Below are 16,732 nucleotides of genomic sequence, written 5' to 3'. Positions count from 1 at the left end.
GCAAATGCCACTTCCAGCTTAGCTGTGCAGAAGAAGAACAACAAGAAGAAGAAATATCTCGAAATATGTCCGTCAGGCCCCTTCCCTTGAGATAAATCTGCAAATATCTCGGAAACGAAGCGAGCTATGGCAAAATGTTAAGAGACCTTTTTTGTAGAGAATTAAGTTTCCTACTTTTTATGTTCTATGATATTTTTTGATCAGATGCGTAGTTCTCGAGATATATCAAGATATTTAAAAGTTCCGAAACCGCACCAACATAATAGAGATACAGAAACACCGTGGCCCCTTTCTTTGAGATAACTCTGCACTAGTGCGAGCCGCAAATGCCACTTCCAGCTTAGCTATGCAGAAGAAGAACAACAAGAAGAAGAAATATCTCGAAATATGTCCGTCAGGCCCCTTCCCTTGAGATAAATCTGCAAATATCTCGGAAACGAAGCGAGCTATGGCAAAATGTTAAGAGACCTTTTTTGTAGAGAATTAGGTTTCCTACTTTTTATCTTCTATGATATTTTTTGATCAGATGCGTAGTTCTCGAGATATATCAAGATATTTAAAAGTTCCGAAGCCGCACCAACATAATAAAGATACAGAAACACCGTGGCCCCTTTCTTTGAGATAACTCTGCACTATTGCGAGCTGCAAATGCCACTTCCAGCTTAGCTGTGCAGAAGAAGAACATCAAGAAGAAGAAATATCTCGAAATATGTCCGTCAGGCCAGTTCCTTTGAGCTGAATCGGCAAATATCTCGGAAACGAAGCGAGCTATGGCAAATTGTTAAGAGATGTTTTTTGTAGAGAATTATGTTTCCTACAATTTATGTTCTATGATATTTTTTGATCAGAAGCGTAGTTTTCGAGATATATCGAGATATTTAAAAGTTCCGAAGCCGCACCAACATAATAGAGATACAGAAACACCGTGGCCCCTTTCTTTGAGATAACTCTGCACTATTGCGAGCTGCAAATGCCACTTCCAGCTTAGCTGTGCAGAGGAAGAACAACAAGAAGAAGAAATATCTCGAAATATGTCCGTCAGGCCCGTTCCCTTGAGATAAATCTGCAAATATCTCGGAAACGAAGCGAGCTATGGCAAAATGTTAAGAGACCTTATTTGTAGAGAATTAAGTTTGCTACTTTTTATGTTCTATGATATTTTTTGATCAGATGCGTAGTTCTCGAGATATATCAAGATATTTAAAAGTTCCGAAACCGCACCAACATAATAGAGATACAGAAACACCGTGGCCCCTTTCTTTGAGATAACTCTGCACTAGTGCGAGCCGCAAATGCCACTTCCAGCTTAGCTGTGCAGAAGAAGAACAACAAGAAGAAGAAATATCTCGAAATATGTCCGTCAGGCCCCTTCCCTTGAGATAAATCTGCAAATATCTCGGAAACGAAGCGAGCTATGGCAAAATGTTAAGAGACCTTTTTTGTAGAGAATTAGGTTTCCTACTTTTTATCTTCTATGATATTTTTTGATCAGATGCGTAGTTCTCGAGATATATCAAGATATTTAAAAGTTCCGAAGCCGCACCAACATAATAGAGATACAGAAACACCGTGGCCCTTCTCTTTGAGATAACTCTGCACTATTGCGAGCTGGAAATGCCACTTCCAGCTTAGCTGTGCAGAAGAAGAACAACAAGAAGAAGAAATATCTCGAAATATGTCCGTCAGGCCCCTTCCCTTGAGATATATCTGCAAATATCTCGGAAACGAAGCGAGCTATGGCAAAATGTTAAGAGACCTTTTTTGTAGAGAATTATGTTTCCTACAATTTATGTTCTATGATATTCTTTGATCAGATGCGTAGTTCTCGAGATATATCAAGATATTTAAAAGTTCCGAAGCCGCACCAACATAATAGAGATACAGAAACACCGTGGCCCCTTTCTTTGAGATAACTCTGCACTAGTGCGAGCTGCAAATGCCACTTCCAGCTTAGCTGTGCAGAAGAAGAACATCAAGAAGAAGAAATATCTCGATTAATGTCCGTCAGGCCCCTTCCCTTGAGATAAATCTGCAAATATCTCGGAAACGAAGAGGGCTATGGCAAAATGTTAAGAGACCTTTTTTGTAGAGAATTAAGTTTCCTACTTTTTATGTTCTATGATATTTTTTTATCTGATGCGTAGTTCTCGAGATATATCAAGATATTTAAAAGTTCCGAAGCCGCACCAACATAATAGAGATACAGAAACACCGTGGCCCCTTTCTTTGAGATAACTCTGCACTATTGCGAGCTGTAAATGCCACTTCCAGCTTAGCTGTGCAGAAGAAGAACAACAAGAAGAAGAAATATCTCGAAATATGTCCGTCAGGCCCCTTCCCTTGAGATATATCTGCAAATATCTCGGAAACGAAGCTAGCTATGGCAAAATGTTAAGAGACCTTTTTTGTAGAGAATTACGTTTCCTACAATTTATGTTCTATGATATTTTTTGATCAGAAGCGTAGTTTTCGAGATATATCGAGATATTTAAAAGTTCCGAAGCCGCACCAACATAATAGAGATACAGAAACACCGTGGCCCCTTTCTTTGAGATAACTCTGCGCTAGTGCGAGCCGCAAATGCCACTTCCAGCTTAGCTGTGCAGAAGAAGAACAACAAGAAGAAGAAATATCTCGAAATATGTCCGTCAGGCCCCTTCCCTTGAGATAAATCTGCAAATATCTCGGAAACGAAGCGAGCTATGGCAAAATGTTAAGAGACCTTTTTTGTAGAGAATTAAGTTTCCTACTTTTTACGTTCTATGATAATTTTTGATCAGATGCGTAGTTCTCGAGATGTATCAAGATATTTAAAAGTTCCGAAGCCGCACCAACATAATAGAGATACAGAAACACCGTGGCCCCTTTCTTTTAGATAACTCTGCACTATTGCGAGCTGCAAATGCCACTTCCAGCTTAGCTGTGCAGAGGAAGAACAACAAGAAGAAGAAATATCTCGAAATATGTCCGTCAGGCCCCTTCCCTTGAGATATATCTGCAAATATCTCGGAAACGAAGCGAGCTATGGCAAAATGTTAAGAGACCTTTTTTGTAGAGAATTATGTTTCCTACTTTTTATGTTCTATGATATTTTTTGATCAGACGCGTAGCTCTCGATATATATCAAGATATTTAAAAGTTCCGAAGCCGCACCAACATAATAGAGATACAGAAACAGCGTGGCCCCTTTCTTTGAGATATCTCTGCACTATTGCGAGCTGCAAATGCCACTTCCAGCTTAGCTGCGCAGAAGAAGAACAACAAGAAGAAGAAATATCTCGAAATATGTCCGTCAGGCCCCTTCCCTTGAGATAAATCTGCAAATATCTCGGAAACGAAGCGAGCTATGGCAAAATGTTAAGAAACCTTATTTGTAGAGAATTAAGTTTCCTACTTTTTATGTTCTATGATATTTTTTGATCAGATGCGTAGTTCTCGAGATATATCAAGATATTTAAAAGTTCCGAAACCGCACCAACATAATAGAGATACAGAAACACCGTGGCCCCTTTCTTTGAGATAACTCTGCACTAGTGCGAGCTGCAAATGCCACTTCCAGCTTAGCTGTGCAGAGGAAGAACAACAAGAAGAAGAAATATCTCGAAATATGTCCGTCAGGCCAGTTCCTTTGAGCTGAATCGGCAAATATCTCGGAAACGAAGCGAGCTATGGCAAAATGTTAAGAGACGTTTTTTGTAGAGAATTATGTTTCCAACAATTTATGTTCTATGATATTTTTTGATCAGAAGCGTAGTTTTCGAGATATATCGAGATATTTAAAAGTCCCGAAGCCGCACCAACATAATAGAGATACAGAAACACCGTGGCCCCTTTCTTTGAGATAACTCTGCACTATTGCGAGCTGTAAATGCCACTTCCAGCTTAGCTGTGCAGAAGAAGAACAACAAGAAGAAGAAATATCTCGAAATATGTCCGTCAGGCCCCTTCCCTTGAGATATATCTGCAAATATCTCGGAAACGAAGCGAGCTATGGCAAAATGTTAAGAGACCTTTTTTGTAGAGAATTATGTTTCCTACAATTTATGTTCTATGATCTTTTTTGATCAGAAGCGTAGTTTTCGAGATACATCGAGATATTTAAAAGTTCCGAAGCCGCACCAACATAATAGAGATACAGAAACACCGTGGCCCCTTTCTTTGAGATAACTCTGCACTAGTGCGAGCCGCAAATGCCACTTCCAGCTTAGCTGTGCAGAAGAAGAACAACAAGAAGAAGAAATATCTCGAAATATGTCCGTCAGGCCCCTTCCCTTGAGATAAATCTGCAAATATCTCGGAAACGAAGCGAGCTATGGCAAACTGTTAAGAGACCTTTTTTGTAGAGAATTAAGTTTCCTACTTTTTATGTTCTATGATATTTTTTGATCAGATGCGTAGTTCTCGAGATATATCAAGATATTTAAAAGTTCCGAAGCCGCACCAACATAATAGAGATACAGAAACACCGTGGCCCCTTTCTTTGAGATAACTCTGCACTAGTGCGAGCCGCAAATGCCACTTCCAGCTTAGCTGTGCAGAAGAAGAACAACAAGAAGAAGAAATATCTCGAAATATGTCCGTCAGGCCCCTTCCCTTGAGATAAATCTGCAAATATCTCGGAAACGAAGCGAGCTATGGCAAAATGTTAAGAGACCTTTTTTGTAGAGAATTAAGTTTCCTACTTTTTATGTTCTATGATATTTTTTGATCAGATGCGTAGTTCTCGAGATATATCAAGATATTTAAAAGTTCCGAAGCCGCACCAACATAATAGAGATACAGAAACACCGTGGCCCCTTTCTTTGAGATAACTCTGCACTATTGCGAGCTGTAAATGCCACTTCCAGCTTAGCTGTGCAGAAGAAGAACAACAAGAAGAAGAAATATCTCGAAATATGTCCGTCAGGCCCCTTCCCTTGAGATATATCTGCAAATATCTCGGAAACCAAGCGAGCTATGGCAAAATGTTAAGAGACCTTTTTTGTAGAGAATTAAGTTTCCTACTTTTTATGTTCTATGATATTTTTTGATCAGATGCGTAGTTCTCGAGATATATCAAGATATTTAAAAGTTTCGTAGCCGCACCAACATAATAGAGATACAGAAACACCGTGGCCCCTTTCTTTGAGATAACTCTGCACTATTGCGAGCTGCAAATGCCACTTCCAGCTTAGCTGTGCAGAGGAAGAACAACAAGAAGAAGAAATATCTCGAAATATGTCCGTCAGGCCAGTTCCTTTGAGCTGAATCGGCAAATATCTCGGAAACGAAGCGAGCTATGGCAAAATGTTAAGAGACGTTTTTTGTAGAGAATTATGTTTCCTACAATTTATGTTCTATGATATTTTTTGATCAGAAGCGTAGTTTTCGAGATATATCGAGATATTTAAAAGTTCCGAAGCCGCACCAACATAATAGGGATACAGAAACACCGTGGCCCCTTTCTTTGAGATAACTCTGCACTAGTGCGAGCCGCAAATGCCACTTCCAGCTTAGCTGTGCAGAGGAAGAACAACAAGAAGAAGAAATATCTCGAAATATGTCCGTCAGGCCAGTTCCTTTGAGCTGAATCGGCAAATATCTCGGAAACGAAGCGAGCTATGGCAAAATGTTAAGAGACGTTTTTTGTAGAGAATTATGTTTCCTACAATTCATGTTCTATGATATTTTTTGATCAGAAGCGTAGTTTTCGAGATATATCGAGATATTTAAAAGTTCCGAAGCCGCACCAACATAATAGAGATACAGAAACACCGTGGCCCCTTTCTTTGAGATAACTCTGCACTATTGCGAGCTGTAAATGCCACTTCCAGCTTAGCTGTGCAGAAGAAGAACAACAAGAAGAAGAAATATCTCGAAATATGTCCGTCAGGCCCCTTCCCTTGATATAAATCTGCAAATATCTCGGAAACGAAGCGAGCTATGGCAAAATGTTAAGAGACCTTTTTTGTAGAGAATTATGTGTCCTACAATTTATGTTCTATGATCTTTTTTGATCAGAAGCGTAGTTTTCGAGATACATCGAGATATTTAAAAGTTCCGAAGCCGCACCAACATAATAGAGATACAGAAACACCGTGGCCCCTTTCTTTGAGATAACTCTGCACTAGTGCGAGCCGCAAATGCCACTTCCAGCTTAGCTGTGCAGAAGAAGAACAACAAGAAGAAGAAATATCTCGAAATATGTCCGTCAGGCCCCTTCCCTTGAGATAAATCTGCAAATATCTCGGAAACGAAGCGAGCTATGGCAAAATGTTAAGAGACCTTTTTTGTAGAGAATTAAGTTTCCTACTTTTTATGTTGTATGATATTTTTTGATCAGATGCGTAGTTCTCGAGATATATCAAGATATTTAAAAGTTCCGATGCCGCACCAACATAATAGAGATACAGAAACACCGTGGCCCCTTTCTTTGAGATAACTCTGCACTAGTGCGAGCCGCAAATGCCACTTCCAGCTTAGCTGTGCAGAAGAAGAACAACAAGAAGAAGAAATATCTCGAAATATGTCCGTCAGGCCCCTTCCCTTGAGATAAATCTGCAAATATCTCGGAAACGAAGCGAGCTATGGCAAAATGTTAAGAGACCTTTTTTGTAGAGAATTAAGTTTCCTACTTTTCATCTTCTATGATATTTTTTGATCAGATGCGTAGTTCTCGAGATATATCAAGATATTTAAAAGTTCCGAAGCCGCACCAACATAATAGAGATACAGAAACACCGTGGCCCCTTTCTTTGAGATAACTCTGCACTATTGCGAGCTGTAAATGCCACTTCCAGCTTAGCTGTGCAGAAGAAGAACAACAAGAAGAAGAAATATCTCGAAATATGTCCGTCAGGCCCCTTCCCTTGAGATATATCTGCAAATATCTCGGAAACGAAGCGAGCTATGGCAAAATGTTAAGAGACCTTATTTGTAGAGAATTAAGTTTCCTACTTTTTATGTTCTATGATATTTTTTGATCAGATGCGTAGTTCTCGAGATATATCAAGATATTTAAAAGTTCCGAAACCGCACCAACATAATAGAGATACAGAAACACCGTGGCCCCTTTCTTTGAGATAACTCTGCACTAGTGCGAGCCGCAAATGCCACTTCCAGCTTAGCTGTGCAGAAGAAGAACAACAAGAAGAAGAAATATCTCGAAATATGTCCGTCAGGCCCCTTCCCTTGAGATAAATCTGCAAATATCTCGGAAACGAAGCGAGCTATGGCAAAATGTTAAGAGACCATTTTTGTAGAGAATTAGGTTTCCTACTTTTTATCTTCTATGATATTTTTTGATCAGATGCGTAGTTCTCGAGATATATCAAGATATTTAAAAGTTCCGAAGCCGCACCAACATAATAGAGATACAGAAACACCGTGGCCCTTCTCTTTGAGATAACTCTGCACTATTGCGAGCTGGAAATGCCACTTCCAGCTTAGCTGTGCAGAGGAAGAACAACAAGAAGAAGAAATATCTCGAAATATGTCCGTCAGGCCAGTTCCTTTGAGCTGAATCGGCAAATATCTCGGAAACGAAGCGAGCTATGGCAAAATGTTAAGAGACGTTTTTTGTAGAGAATTGTTTCCTACAATTTAAGTTCTATGATATTTTTTGATCAGAAGCGTAGTTTTCGAGATATATCGAGATATTTAAAAGTTCCGAAGCCGCACCAACATAATAGGGATACAGAAACACCGTGGCCCCTTTCTTTGAGATAACTCTGCACTAGTGCGAGCCGCAAATGCCACTTCCAGCTTAGCTGTGCAGAGGAAGAACAACAAGAAGAAGAAATATCTCGAAATATGTCCGTCAGGCCAGTTCCTTTGAGCTGAATCTGCAAATATCTCGGAAACGAAGCGAGCTATGGCAAAATGTTAAGAGACGTTTTTTGTAGAGAATTATGTTTCCTACAATTTATGTTCTATGATATTTTTTGGTCAGAAGCGTAGTTTTCGAGATATATCGAGATATTTAAAAGTTCAGAAGCCGCACCAACATAATGGGGATACAGAAACACCGTGGCCCCTTTCTTTGAGATAACTCTGCACTATTGCGAGCTGCAAATGCCACTTCCAGCTTAGCTGTGCAGAGGAAGAACAACAAGAAGAAGAAATATCTCGAAATATGTCCGTCAGGCCAGTTCCTTTGAGCTGAATCGGCAAATATCTCGGAAACGAAGCGAGCTATGGCAAAATGTTAAGATACGTTTTTTGTAGAGAATTATGTTTCCTACAATTTATGTTCTATGATATTTTTTGATCAGAAGCGTAGTTTTCGAGATATATCGAGATATTTAAAAGTTCCGAAGCCGCACCAACATAATAGAGATACAGAAACACCGTGGCCCCTTTCTTTGAGATAACTCTGCACTATTGCGAGCTGTAAATGCCACTTCCAGCTTAGCTGTGCAGAAGAAGAACAACAAGAAGCGGAAATATCTCGAAATATGTCCGTCAGGCCCCTTCCCTTGAGATATATCTGCAAATATCTCGGAAACGAAGCGAGCTATGGCAAAATGTTAAGAGACCTTTTTTGTAGAGAATTATGTTTCCTACAATTTATATTCTATGATCTTTTTTGATCAGAAGCGTAGTTTTCGAGATACATCGAGATATTTAAAAGTTCCGAAGCCGCACCAACATAATAGAGATACAGAAACACCGTGGCCCCTTTCTTTGAGATAACTCTGCACTAGTGCGAGCCGCAAATGCCACTTCCAGCTTAGCTGTGCAGAAGAAGAACAACAAGAAGAAGAAATATCTCGAAATATGTCCGTCAGGCCCCTTCCCTTGAGATAAATCTGCAAATATCTCGGAAACGAAACGAGCTATGGCAAAATGTTAAGAGACCTTTTTTGTAGAGAATTAAGTTTCCTACTTTTTATGTTCTATGATATTTTTTGATCAGATGCGTAGTTCTCGAGATATATCAAGGTATTTAAAAGTTCCGAAGCCGCACCAACATAATAGAGATACAGAAACACCGTGGCCCATTTCTTTGAGATAACTCTGCACTAGTGCGAGCCGCAAATGCCACTTCCAGCTTAGCGGTGCAGAAGAAGAACAACAAGAAGAAGAAATATCTCGAAATATGTCCGTCAGGCCCCTTCCCTTGAGATGAATCTGCAAATATCTCGGAAACGAAGCGAGCTATGGCAAAATGTTAAGAGACGTTTTTTGTAGAGAATTAAGTTTCCTACTTTTTATCTTCTATGATATTTTTTGATCAGATGCGTAGTTCTCGAGATATATCAAGATATTTAAAAGTTCCGAAGCCGCACCAACATAATAGAGATACAGAAACACCGTGGCCCCTTTCTTTGAGATAACTCTGCACTATTGCGAGCTGTAAATGCCACTTCCAGCTTAGCTGTGCAGAAGAAGAACAACAAGAAGAAGAAATATCTCGAAATATGTCCGTCAGGCCCCTTCCCTTGAGATATATCTGCAAATATCTCGGAAACGAAGCGAGCTATGGCAAAATGTTAAGACACCTTTTTTGTAGAGAATTATGTTTCCTACAATTTATATTCTATGATATTTTTTGATCAGAAGCGTAGTTTTCGAGATACATCGAGATATTTAAAAGTTCCGAAGCCGCACCAACATAATAGAGATACAGAAACACCGTGGCCCCTTTCTTTGAGATAACTCTGCACTAGTGCGAGCCGCAAATGCCACTTCCAGCTTAGCTGTGCAGAAGAAGAACAACAAGAAGAAGAAATATCTCGAAATATGTCCGTCAGGCCCCTTCCCTTGAGATATATCTGCAAATATCTCGGAAACGAAGCGAGCTATGGCAAAATGTTGAGACACCTTTTTTGTAGAGAATTATGTTTCCTACAATTTATATTCTATGATATTTTTTGATAAGAAGCGTAGTTTTCGAGATATATCGAGATATTTAAAAGTTCCGAAGCCGCACCAACATAATAGGGATACAGAAACACCGTGGCCCCTTTCTTTGAGATAACTCTGCACTAGTGCGAGCCGCAAATGCCACTTCCAGCTTAGCTGTGCAGAAGAAGAACAACAAGAAGAAGAAATATCTCGAAATATGTCCGTCAGGCCCCTTCCCTTGAGATAAATCTGCATATATCTCGGAAACGAAGCGAGCTATGGCAAAATGTTAAGAGACCTTTTTTGTAGAGAATTAAGTTTCCTACTTTTTATCTTCTATGATATTTTTTGATCAGATGCGTAGTTCTCGAGATATATCAAGATACTTAAAAGTTCCGTAGCCGCACCAACATAATAGAGATACAGAAACCCCCTTGGCCCCTTTCTTTGAGATAACTCTGCACTAGTGCGAGCCGCAAATGCCACTTCCAGCTTAGCTGTGCAGAAGAAGAACAACAAGAAGAAGAAATATCTCGAAATATGTCCGTCAGGCCCCTTCCCTTGAGATAAATCTGCAAATATCTCGGAAACGAAGCGAGCTATGGCAAAATGTTAAGAGACCTTTTTTGTAGAGAATTAAGTTTCCTACTTTTTATCTTCTATGATATTTTTTGATCAGATGCGTAGTTCTCGAGATATATCAAGATATTTAAAAGTTCCGAAGCCGCACCAACATAATAGAGATACAGAAACACCGTGGCCCCTTTCTTTGAGATAACTCTGCACTATTGCGAGCTGTAAATGCCACTTCCAGCTTAGCTGTGCAGAAGAAGAACAACAAGAAGAAGAAATATCTCGAAATATGTCCGTCAGGCCCCTTCCCTTGAGATATATCTGCAAATATCTCGGAAACGAAGCGAGCTATGGCAAAATGTTAAGACACCTTTTTTGTAGAGAATTATGTTTCCTACAATTTATATTCTATGATATTTTTTGATCAGAAGCGTAGTTTTCGAGATACATCGAGATATTTAAAAGTTCCGAAGCCGCACCAACATAATAGAGATACAGAAACACCGTGGCCCCTTTCTTTGAGATAACTCTGCACTAGTGCGAGCCGCAAATGCCACTTCCAGCTTAGCTGTGCAGAAGAAGAACAACAAGAAGAAGAAATATCTCGAAATATGTCCGTCAGGCCCCTTCCCTTGAGATATATCTGCAAATATCTCGGAAACGATGCGAGCTATGGTAAAATGTTAAGAGACCTTTTTTGTAGAGAATTCTGTTTCCTACAATTTATGCTCTATGATATTTTTTGATCAGAAGCGTAGTTTTCGAGATATATCGAGATATTTAAAAGTTCCGAAGCCGCACCAACATAATAGAGATACAGAAACACCGTGGCCCCTTTCTTTGAGATAACTCTGCACTAGTGCGAGCCGCAAATGCCACTTCCAGCTTAGCTGTGCAGAAGAAGAACAACAAGAAGAAGAAATATCTCGAAATATGTCCGTCAGGCCCCTTCCCTTGAGATAAATCTGCAAATATCTCGGAAACGAAGCGAGCTATGGCAAAATGTTAAGAGACCTTTTGTGTAGAGAATTAAGTTTCCTACTTTTTATGTTCTATGATATTTTTTGAGCAGATGCGTAGTTCTCGAGATATATCAAGATATTTAAAAGTTCCGAAGCCGCACCAACATAATAGAGATACAGAAACACCGTGGCCCCTTTCTTTGAGATAACTCTGCACTATTGCGAGCTGCAAATACCACTTCCAGCTTAGCTGTGCAGAGGAAGAACAACAAGAAGAAGAAATATCTCGAAATATGTCCGTCAGGCCAGTTCCTTTGAGCTGAATCTGCAAATATCTCGGAAACGAAGCGAGCTATGGCAAAATGTTAAGAGACATTTTTTGTAGAGAATTATGTTTCCTACAATTTATGTTCTATGATATTTTTTGATCAGAAGCGTAGTTTTCGAGATACATCGAGATATTTAAAAGTTCCGAAGCCGCACCAACATAATAGAGATACAGAAACACCGTGGCCCCTTTCTTTGAGATAACTCTGCACTAGTGCGAGCCGCAAATGCCACTTCCAGCTTAGCTGTGCAGAAGAAGAACAACAAGAAGGAGAAATATCTCGAAATATGTCCGTCAGGCCCCTTCCCTTGAGATAAATCTGCAAATATCTCGGAAACGAAGCGAGCTATGGCAAAATGTTAAGAGACCTTTTTTGTAGAGAATTAAGTTTCCTACTTTTTATGTTCTATGATATTTTTTGATCAGATGCGTAGTTCTCGAGATATATCAAGATATTTAAAAGTTCCGAAGCCGCACCAACATAATAGAGATACAGAAACACCGTGGCCCTTTTCTTTGAGATAACTCTGCACTAGTGCGAGCCGCAAATGCCACTTCCAGCTTAGCTGTGCAGAAGAAGAACAACAAGAAGAAGAAATATCTCGAAATATGTCCGTCAGGCCCCTTCCCTTGAGATATATCTGCAAATATCTCGGAAACGAAGCGAGCTATGGCAAAATGTTAAGAGACCTTTTTTGTAGAGAATTCTGTTTCCTACAATTTATGCTCTATGATATTTTTTGATCAGAAGCGTAGTTTTCGAGATATATCGAGATATTTAAAAGTTCCGAAGCCGCACCAACATAATAGAGATACAGAAACACCGTGGCCCCTTTCTTTGAGATAACTCTGCACTAGTGCGAGCCGCAAATGCCACTTCCAGCTTAGCTGTGCAGAAGAAGAACAACAAGAAGAAGAAATATCTCGAAATATGTCCGTCAGGCCCCTTCCCTTGAGATAAATCTGCAAATATCTCGGAAACGAAGCGAGCTATGGCAAAATGTTAAGAGACCTTTTTTGTAGAGAATTAAGTTTCCTACTTTTTATCTTCTATGATATTTTTTGATCAGATGCGTAGTTCTCGAGATATATCAAGATATTTAAAAGTTCCGAAGCCGCACCAACATAATAGAGATACAGAAACACCGTGGCCCCTTTCTTTGAGATAACTCTGCACTAGTGCGAGCCGCAAATGCCACTTCCAGCTTAGCTGTGCAGAAGAAGAACAACAAGAAGAAGAAATATCTCGAAATATGTCCGTCAGGCCCCTTCCCTTGAGATGAATCTGCAAATATCTCGGAAACGAAGCGAGCTATGGCAAAATGTTAAGAGACCTTTTTTGTAGAGAATTAAGTTTCCTACTTTTTATCTTCTATGATATTTTTTGATCAGATGCGTAGTTCTCGAGATATATCAAGATATTTAAAAGTTCCGAAGCCGCACCAACATAATAGAGATACAGAAACACCGTGGCCCCTTTCTTTGAGATAACTCTGCACTATTGCGAGCTGTAAATGCCACTTCCAGCTTAGCTGTGCAGAAGAAGAACAACAAGAAGAAGAAATATCTCGAAATATGTCCGTCAGGCCCCTTCCCTTGAGATATATCTGCAAATATGTCGGAAACGAAGCGAGCTATGGCAAAATGTTAAGACACCTTTTTTGTAGAGAATTATGTTTCCTACAATTTATATTCTATGATATTTTTTGATCAGAAGCGTAGTTTTCGAGATATATCGAGATATTTAAAAGTTCCGAAGCCGCACCAACATAATAGAGATACAGAAACACCGTGGCCCCTTTCTTTGAGATAACTCTGCACTAGTGCGAGCCGCAAATGCCACTTCCAGCTTAGCTGTGCAGAAGAAGAACAACAAGAAGAAGAAATATCTCGAAATATGTCCGTCAGGCCCCTTCCCTTGAGATAAATCTGCAAATATCTCGGAAACGAAGCGAGCTATGGCAAAATGTTAAGAGACCTTTTTTGTAGAGAATTAAGTTTCCTACTTTTTATCTTCTATGATATTTTTTGATCAGATGCGTAGTTCTCGAGATATATCAAGATATTTAAAAGTTCCGAAGCCGCACCAACATAATAGAGATACAGAAACACCGTGGCCCCTTTCTTTGAGATAACTCTGCACTAGTGCGAGCCGCAAATGCCACTTCCAGCTTAGCTGTGCAGAAGAAGAACAACAAGAAGAAGAAATATCTCGAAATATGTCCGTCAGGCCCCTTCCCTTGAGATAAATCTGCAAATATCTCGGAAACGAAGCGAGCTATGGCAAAATGTTTAGAGACCTTTTTTGTAGAGAATTAAGTTTCCTACTTTTTATCTTCTATGATATTTTTTGATCAGATGCGTAGTTCACGAGATATATCAAGATATTTAAAAGTTCCGAAGCCGCACCAACATAATAGAGATACAGAAACACCGTGGCCCCTTTCTTTGAGATAACTCTGCACTATTGCGAGCTGTAAATGCCACTTCCAGCTTAGCTGTGCAGAAGAAGAACAACAAGAAGAAGAAATATCTCGAAATATGTCCGTCAGGCCCCTTCCCTTGAGATATATCTGCAAATATCTCGGAAACGAAGCGAGCTATGGCAAAATGTTAAGACACCTTTTTTGTAGAGAATTATGTTTCCTACAATTTATATTCTATGATATTTTTTGATCAGAAGCGTAGTTTTCGAGATATATCGAGATATTTAAAAGTTCCGAAGCCGCACCAACATAATAGAGATACAGAAACACCGTGGCCCCTTTCTTTGAGATAACTCTGCACTAGTGCGAGCCGCAAATGCCACTTCCAGCTTAGCTGTGCAGAAGAAGAACAACAAGAAGAAGAAATATCTCGAAATATGTCCGTCAGGCCCCTTCCCTTGAGATAAATCTGCAAATATCTCGGAAACGAAGCGAGCTATGGCAAAATGTTAAGAGACCTTTTGTGTAGAGAATTAAGTTTCCTACTTTTTATGTTCTATGATATTTTTTGAGCAGATGCGTAGTTCTCGAGATATATCAAGATATTTAAAAGTTCCGAAGCCGCACCAACATAATAGAGATACAGAAACACCGTGGCCCCTTTCTTTGAGATAACTCTGCACTATTGCGAGCTGCAAATGCCACTTCCAGCTTAGCTGTGCAGAGGAAGAACAACAAGAAGAAGAAATATCTCGAAATATGTCCGTCAGGCCAGTTCCTTTGAGCTGAATCTGCAAATATCTCGGAAACGAAGCGAGCTATGGCAAAATGTTAAGAGACGTTTTTTGTAGAGAATTATGTTTCCTACAATTTATGTTCTATGATATTTTTTGGTCAGAAGCGTAGTTTTCGAGATATATCGAGATATTTAAAAGTTCAGAAGCCGCACCAACATAATAGGGATACAGAATCACCGTGGCCCCTTTCTTTGAGATAACTCTGCACTAGTGCGAGCCGCAAATGCCACTTCCAGCTTAGCTGTGCAGACGAAGAACAACAAGAAGAAGAAATATCTCGAAATATGTCCGTCAGGCCCCTTCCCTTGAGATAAATCTGCAAATATCTCGGAAACGAAGCGAGCTATGGCAAAATGTTAAGAGACCTTTTGTGTAGAGAATTAAGTTTCCTACTTTTTATGTTCTATGATATTTTTTGAGCAGATGCGTAGTTCTCGAGATATATCAAGATATTTAAAAGTTCCGAAGCCGCACCAACATAATAGAGATACAGAAACACCGTGGCCCCTTTCTTTGAGATAACTCTGCACTATTGCGAGCTGCAAATGCCACTTCCAGCTTAGCTGTGCAGAGGAAGAACAACAAGAAGAAGAAATATCTCGAAATATGTCCGTCAGGCCAGTTCCTTTGAGCTGAATCTGCAAATATCTCGGAAACGAAGCGAGCTATGGCAAAATGTTAAGAGACGTTTTTTGTAGAGAATTATGTTTCCTACAATTTATGTTCTATGATATTTTTTGGTCAGAAGCGTAGTTTTCGAGATATATCGAGATATTTAAAAGTTCAGAAGCCGCACCAACATAATAGGGATACAGAATCACCGTGGCCCCTTTCTTTGAGATAACTCTGCACTAGTGCGAGCCGCAAATGCCACTTCCAGCTTAGCTGTGCAGACGAAGAACAACAAGAAGAAGAAATATCTCGAAATATGTCCGTCAGGCCCCTTCCCTTGAGATAAATCTGCAAATATCTCGGAAACGAAGCGAGCTATGGCAAAATGTTAGGAGACCTTTTTTGTAGAGAATTAAGTTTCCTACTTTTTATCTTCTATGATATTTTTTGATCAGATGCGTAGTTCTCGAGATATATCAAGATATTTAAAAGTTCCGAAGCCGCACCAACATAATAGAGATACAGAAACACCGTGGCCCCTTTCTTTGAGATAACTCTGCACTAGTGCGAGCCGCAAATGCCACTTCCAGCTTAGCTGTGCAGAAGAAGAACAACAAGAAGAAGAAATATCTCGAAATATGTCCGTCAGGCCCCTTCCCTTGAGATAAATCTGCAAATATCTCGGAAACGAAGCGAGCTATGGCAAAATGTTAAGAGACCTTTTTTGTAGAGAATTAAGTTTCCTACTTTTTATGTTCTATGATATTTTTTGATCAGATGCGTAGTTCTCGAGATATATCAAGATATTTAAAAGTTCCGAAGCCGCACCAACATAATAGAGATACAGAAACACCGTGGCCCCTTTCTTTGAGATAACTCTGCACTATTGCGCGCTGCAAATGCCACTTCCAGCTTAGCTGTGCAGAAGAAGAACAACAAGAAGAAGAAATATCTCGAAATATGTCCGTCAGGCCCCTTCCCTTGAGATAAATCTGCAAATATCTCGGAAACGAAGCGAGCTATGGCAAAATGTTAAGAGACCTTTTTTGTAGAGAATTAAGTTTCCTACTTTTTATGTTCTATGATATTTTCTGATCAGATGCGTAGTTCTCGAGATATATCAAGATATTTAAAAGTTCCGAAGCGGCACCAACATAATAGAGATACAGAAACACCGTGGCCCCTTTCTTTGAGGTAACTCTGCAC

This window comes from Osmia lignaria, unplaced genomic scaffold (assembly GCF_051020975.1).
Source record: "Osmia lignaria lignaria isolate PbOS001 unplaced genomic scaffold, iyOsmLign1 scaffold0001, whole genome shotgun sequence".
NCBI lineage: Eukaryota > Metazoa > Arthropoda > Insecta > Hymenoptera > Megachilidae > Osmia > Osmia lignaria.
The sequence above is the reverse complement of the archived record's forward strand: the minus strand, read 5'-3'. Positions refer to the sequence as shown.